The following is a 7,451-nucleotide window of genomic DNA, read 5'->3' on the forward strand; positions in this document are numbered from 1 at the left end:
GTGCAGCAGTGCTAAGAAGGCAAGGCTGGCTTAAAGCCACCTCGTTTCGCCCAGAAGTTCAAAATAAAATCTTGGACTTACCTTTTGATGGCCAGGCGCTATTTGGGAAACATGTGGATGAAGCCCTACAATCCATCAAAATGGACACGGACACGGCAAGGTCATTAGGGACCCTGCAATACCGAAAACCGTCCTTTCGTCCTAGAGGGCGTGGCCAACCCTCATATAGAGGAGGATATCAACAACACAGGTATTCCACCTATCCATCATCTTCACAGCAATATCGTCCATACTACTCGCAAAGGCAGCCACCACAACCAGCCTATAGTAGATCTGGCGGCCGGGGAAGTTCAACCCGCCCGGCCAAAGATTCGGCTCGTAGAACCTGATGCTCTCAAGGCTCCGGCTACGTCCAGTCCGCCTCCTGTCACTCTGGGCGGGAGGATATCTTTATTCCTCAATCAATGGCAAACCATTACGTCAGACAAGTGGGTTCTACAATTAGTGAAACAGGGCCATACTTTAGAATTTATCCAGATACCTCCCTCCAACCCCCCCCACAGGACTCCTTCAAGATACCCTCAACAACTCAAAAAGGAGATCGACAAGATGCTTCTCAAGGGAGCTATAGAGAAGGTCCCTCGGGCTCAACGAGGAACAGGATTTTATTCCAGGTTCTTCCTCATTCGGAAAAAGTGGAAGGATTGGAAGCCGATCCTCGATTTAAGGGAACTAAATGTCTACCTAAAAAAGCAATTGTTCCGAATGATCAGCTTGCAAGATGTCCTTCTGCATCTCAATCCGGGAGATTTTATGTCTTCACTAGACCTGAAAGACGCATACTTCCACATACCCATCCACCCTGCCCACAGAAAATACTTGAGATTCACCGTAGCCGGGAGCCATTATCAATACCGTGTCCTTCCTTTCGGACTGAAATCAGCCCCAAGAATATTTACCAAATGTCTAGCACCAATCGCAGCCTTTCTCAGAAGGAGAAAGCACCAGGTTTTTCCATACTTAGACTATTGGTTGATAAAGGCTAAGACTTACGCAGGAGCGCAGAAGTCAACAAAAAAGTGCGTTTCCTTACTAACCAATCTCGGATTCCCAATCAACTGGGAGAAGTCCAACCATCTACCAGCACGCAATATTATCTTTCTAGGAGCAAGACTGAACACAGAATCCACCATGGCATGTCCCACGTTAGAGAGGCAACAAAGATTACTGACTCTAGTAAGTTCCATACAGAGAAGAAGAAAGGTTACTGTCCGTCTGTTCAAGTCGCTGTTGGGCATGATGTCTTCATGCATACCTCTGGTACCTCTGTGTCGGCTGAAGATGCGCCCCTTACAAGAGCAACTAAATCGTCAATGGCTCCAAGTATCAGGCACTTTCGAAGACCAGATACGAATAACTCCGATAATGCTCAGAACTCTGAGATGGTAGTCTCAAAGGCATCATCTATCAATCGGCCTTTCGTTTCTACAGCAACCAGCCCCGTGGACCATAACAACGGATGCCTCACTGGAAGGCTGGGGAGCGGTGTTACAGGATCTGCAAATAAATGCAAATGGCCACCGCATCTGGCATCAATGCATATCAATTGGCTGGAGCTCAGAGCAGTGCACCTGGCCTTACAAGCGTTTCTCCCCAGGATCTCAGGATCGCAAGTGGTAATAAGAACGGACAAAACCACTACGATGCACTATCTCAACAAACAAGGAGGCACAAGATTTCTCACTCTCTCCAGGGAAGCCCAAGCGATCTGGAACTGGGCCTCGCACCAAGGCATCACACTATCAGCGGTACACTTGCCTGGAATAAACAACAAGACAGCAGATGCACTCAGCAGGCAGAAATCGGACTGCCACGAGTGGGAGCTAGACCAGACAGTACTGAACCATATTTTTTCCCTGTGGGGAACACCAACGGTAGACCTGTTTGCGAACAAAGACAATGCCAAATGCCGGTTCTTCGCAAGTTGGCATCACCAGAAGGGATCTTGGGGGAATGCGTTTTCCATAGTCTGGTCAGACATCTTTGCTTACGCCTTTCCTCCCATTCCGTTGATCCCAAGGGTCCTCACGAAGATGAAAACGGAGCCGTGCACTCTGATACTGATAGCTCCATACTGGCCACGTCAACATTGGTTCGCGGAACTTCTCCTTCTGTCAATCAAGCCTCATATTCTGCTGGAACCATCACCTCAATTACTGACAATGAACAACGGCCAGGTTTGGCACCCCGATCCGCAGTCAATGTGTTGATCAGCCTGGCTCCTCACCACAGAGAATTCGCGCATTTGAATATCCCGCAGGACTGCAGGGATATTTTGTCAAAAGCCAGAGCGGATAGCACTAACAAGACGTATCAGTGTAAATGGAAAAGATTCTGTGCTTGGTGTCATCATCGACAGATTGACCCTCTAGTCTCACCACCAGAGGAAATACTACTGTATCTGTTACAGCTAGCTCAATCTGGCATAGCACACTTGTCCATTAAAGTTTACTTAGCAGCTATAGCTGCATACAGACGTTCAGATGACACACCCTCACTCTTCTCTTCTCGGCTGATTAAGAGATTTTTGAAGGGGCTTTTCAGGGTTTACCCTCCTTTCAGACCACCACCTCCTTCGTGGAATCTGAATATTGTCTTAGCACAACTGATGAAGCATCCGTTTGAGCCGATCCATTGTGCTTCCCTCAAGTTCTTGTCTTGGAAGGTTGCCTTATTGGTAGCTCTTACATCAGCTAGGCGGGTCAGCGAGGTGCAAGCGCTTTCCATCCAAGAGCCATTCCTACAGCTTAAACACGACAGACTGCTAATGCGCACTAACCCGCATGTTATTCCAAAGGTTCCGTCAGACTTTCACATGAACGAACCTTTAGTCTTCAAATCTTTTATTCCTCAACCATCTACTCCGGCTGAGAGGGCATTACACTCCTTAGACGTTAAAAGATGTGTTCAATTTTATTAGGACAGGACTAAGGGGGTTATTCCAACTTTGGAGGAAGTGGTAATCCGTCCCAAAAGTGACGGTAAAGTGACGGATATACCACCAGCCGTATTACGAGTCCATTATATCCTATGGAACTCGTAATACGGCTGGTGGTAAATCCGTCACATTTGGGACGGATTACCACCTCCTCCAAAGTTGGAATAACCCCCTAAAACTTTTCGACGCTCTAATCAGTTATTTGTAGCATACAGTGCTCCTAGGAAGGGGTACCCACTATCCAAGCAGAGTATTTCCAGATGGATCGCCTCAGCCATTCGCTTCTGCCATCAAGCAGCGGGCAAACCTTTGCAATCACCTGTGCATGCTCATTCTACAAGAGCAGTGTCATCGTCAGCGGCACTGTTTGCCGGAGTACCACTACAAGACATTTGTAGGGCAGCAACATGGAAGAGCTGTCATACTTTCACGAAGCACTACTGCTTGGAATCTCTATCTCAGGGAGAGGTAGCAGTAGGCCAGGCGGTTCTCCGGAATCTCTTCAGGTGAAGGTGAGCCATCTCTCCTACATCCCTCCATCCTAGAACAGGTATGCACATTGTTTATATTAAAAAAAAAAAAAAATACAGAAAGGTATACAAAGATAACAGAATATTATGACAAACACATAAATGGTCGGGTTTGAAGACAACAGTCATGTTACAGTAGTGTCTTATAATAATTTTTTACTGTGTCTCTTGGTATTTCGTCATGTATCTGTACATGTATATCTTTATATATATATATATGTATATATGGTGTATACTTATATAGTTGCATATATATATATGCAGGATGATAATAAGATTTTGTGTGTCAAAGTGTTTTTCCATTGAAGATGTTGTCATATTGCAATGTGCATAGCTATTGCTCTCTACTCTGATTCAAGCATGTGAATCTATGAAAGTTCCAATACTGGAGGAAGAAAATAAGTTACTTACCTGTAACTGTAGTTCTCCAGTATTGGAATCTTTCATAGATTCACATGCGACCCACCCGCCTCCCCGGAGAAGCTCACTTCACCTCTTTCTGTCTTTCTTTTTCTGTTTAATATATTGTACGCACTTGTGCTTGGAAAATCTGAGGTGCTGGAGCTTCTCTCAGGAGTGTTCTGAAGGGTGCTGTCGCCTGATTGGTGGAGGCTCAGGTTTGGTCCTTTTCACAAAATGACTCTGATAGACTGTCAAATTTTTTCTTTTCCAACATATCTTGACATTACTTGTGAAAATTATACCGGGGACTCCCATCTCGACGACGGGGAATGATTCAAGCATGTGAATCTATGAAAGATTCCAATACTGGAGAACTACAATTACAGGTAAGTAACTTATTTTCTTATCCTGTGCTCACCCTCCAGTAGCTTGGCACAGAGCAGACAGGCTTAACTTAGAAGGTAATGTGTAAATGATTTGTGCAATAACTCATACAGTAACACTGTGAAAACACCACAAAAAGACTAGACACCAGGTTAGAAAAATAGATTATGATTTTATAAATAAAACAAGACCAAAATGACAAAAGTCCAATATGTAGATCCTGAGATATGCAATTTGAAAGATTTAGGTGAAAATAGCACATACAAGCTCAGAGCACCTAGTGTGGTCATCTGGTTACGCTGGTTTTGGACAAAGTCATAATTTCAGACTGACCTTAATGGAGTGTGGGCCAGCTACAGGGACCCTCTTGGGCCCGCTGAACATATGGGCATATTTACAATAAAGTGGTGCAGCGCCTAAATTGGCAGCGCCGCGATGCGTCACTTTAGAAATGCAGGGATGCACTGTATTAACAAGAATACGGCGTGCCCCTGTGTTTCCCGGTGCGCTGGCGCTAAATTTGCTGCCGAGCACCAACGCAGTCACCCTTGCGCAATGGTACAAGGATTGCTGCATAGTGGGGGGATTGTTTATGTGGAAGAAGGCAAACCTTCCTGCACAAAAACAATCTTCAAATGTGATTTGCTTTCTTTAAGCATGCTGCAAAATGCAGCACACATAGAGCCAAAGGCAAGTAGAAATTAACCCATTTCTCCTTGTGGCGCCATGCTAGCGCCAGGGGTGGCATAAGATTTTGGCGCTGGCTAAGATTTACGAAATATCGTAAATCTTGGGCAGCGTCAAAAGGCAATAGGTGTTGCTGTGGAACACCCACAGCAACACCCGTCGCACACCCCTTCCACGCTGCATGTGAAGGGGCCGTATTTACAAGGTGGCGTTCTCACAGTAGTAAAAAATGAAATAGCCTGTTTGTCACTACCAGGACATGTAAAACATAGAGGTATGTCCTACCTTTTACTTACATAGCACCCTGCTCTCTGGGCTACCTAGGGCTGACCTTACGAGTGACATATGTAATAGAAGGAGAGTTTGAGACTTGGCAAGTAGTTTTAAATGGCAAGTTGAAATGGCAGTGAAAGAGCACACACAGACCTTGCAATGGCAGGCCTGAGTCATGGTAAGGGTCTACTTATGTGGGTGGCACAATCAGTGCTGCAGTCCCACTAGTAGCATTTAATTTACAGGCCCTGGGCATATGTAGTGCACTTTACCAGGGACTTACAAGTAAATAAATATACCAATTGGGTATGAGCCCATGTTACAATGTTTTAGGGAGAAAACACATGTACTTTGGCACTGGTTATCAGCAGTACAGTGCCCAGAGCCCTAGCCAACAACAAACAGGTCAGAAAAATAGGAGGAGGAACACAAAATGTTTGGGGTGACACTTAGAGAAGGTCATTTTCCAACAAATATTCCCTCCAGCCTAAAGCCACGGTAGACTAATCAATACCTTGATGGACTTCCCTGCTTAGGGCGATAGAATGTAGACAGTGGCCCACTACTGCAGGGGCACTTGCTAGTTCTATGCATTTCTGAACTCAGTTGGATCCCTTTGTCTATACTCTCTTGGGCCACTGCATTTACCCATGGGCAACTCTTCTCTTTATCTGTGGACCTCATCTGTGAAGCACTTAACCTTAATTTGTTCACATATGCATCCCAATAGGCAGACAGTACCACCATGGCCAACAACATGATGTGCCCTGTTCCACCCCTTGGGTCTGACTTCTGTCCCTAACTCAGGAAAAACTCTGTGTGTAAAGACAGAAACCAACAGTTAAGAGTCAGGCCCCCGGCCATGCAGGGCTTTCTGACCTCTGAGGTTTCACAGAATGGGGGGCAGTAGCCCCAGGTGACTTGCAACCTTTCTCCACTCTACCTCCCACCAGTTCAGGGGTGGGATACTGCAACTGGTCCTCTAACCTAGGGTCTGTACCCTTGGGATAAACAGGGGGGCAAGGGTGAGTCCTCCCTCACCTTGCCCCTTTATTAGGGCTCCCATACCCTCCTCTGGGGAGTGGTACTTCCAGACAACTGAACTGTCAGAGCACCCTTATGGGACACCCCTGCCAGGTCTGCCATGGTGGTTACTCATTCCCCAGAATGCAGTGTATGGGAATCTGGGGACTAACTATGACCCTTCTCTGGGTCACTTCATCATCCCTCCAGGGACACGACGGCATAAGGTGGAAATAATCCTCCCCATGGGCTGGAGTCACCCTACACACCTGGCAGGAGTACTGCGCCAGGGAAACTAGTCTCTCCTCATGGTATGACTAGCCCCAGTGTCCCTCAGAGCATTGTCTGAGACCTCATGTACTCCCACTTGGTGGAAGTGATGACTCTCAGCTTCAGGGATCACCAGATCACTGTCTCTCTCCCAACTGAGGGAGAGTATGGCATGGTCTATTACCTGCTGATGGGGACTACTTGTCCCTAAGGCCAAAATGACTTCCCCTGTAGAGGTCCCACCAGTGGGTGATTTCTTTGGACAGAGTTCCCCTGCTTGTGTTTTAGCTGGGAGCACTCAAAGTAGCTGGGTTGGAAATGGGATGCCCTGGGCCACCGCCCACAAGAACCACCACAGTGTGTCTCAGATGGGGCATGGGAACCCTTTCCTCCTTCTTACTCTGGGACTTGTCTGGGTCGTCTGTAACCTTCCCCTCACTCTCTTGGGAGAATCCTGAACCACCCTTCTTGGGGTCACTCCCAGGTACCTTCTCAGCCAGCTTACTGTCATCTAAGTGCTGGCGCAACTCTAAAACAGATGCTGAGCATGTGCTCTCAAGATTAAATTGTAGAACCCAACATAATTATTGACTTTGCTGCCCCGCACCCAGCCATTCAGTGCCTTACTGGAGTAATCAATGAAATCTACCCAGGATTGGTTGAGGAGCTTCTGGCTGTCCCATAATCTTTGGTGATACTTCTCAGGAGTCAGTCCAAATTTGGCAAGTGAGATGGCTTTCATAGGGGTGTGCTTGGTATGGTTCCCAGCCTCTAATGTTAGAACTCTATCCCTCCCAAGTGTTGGCATTTGTTTCCACCGACCTGTCCCCTCAGTGCTCTTCAGGAACCCTGTGTACCTTCAGTGGAACTTCATAAGCAGAAAA

This window comes from Pleurodeles waltl, chromosome 1_2 (assembly GCF_031143425.1).
Source record: "Pleurodeles waltl isolate 20211129_DDA chromosome 1_2, aPleWal1.hap1.20221129, whole genome shotgun sequence".
Classification (NCBI taxonomy): domain Eukaryota; kingdom Metazoa; phylum Chordata; class Amphibia; order Caudata; family Salamandridae; genus Pleurodeles; species Pleurodeles waltl.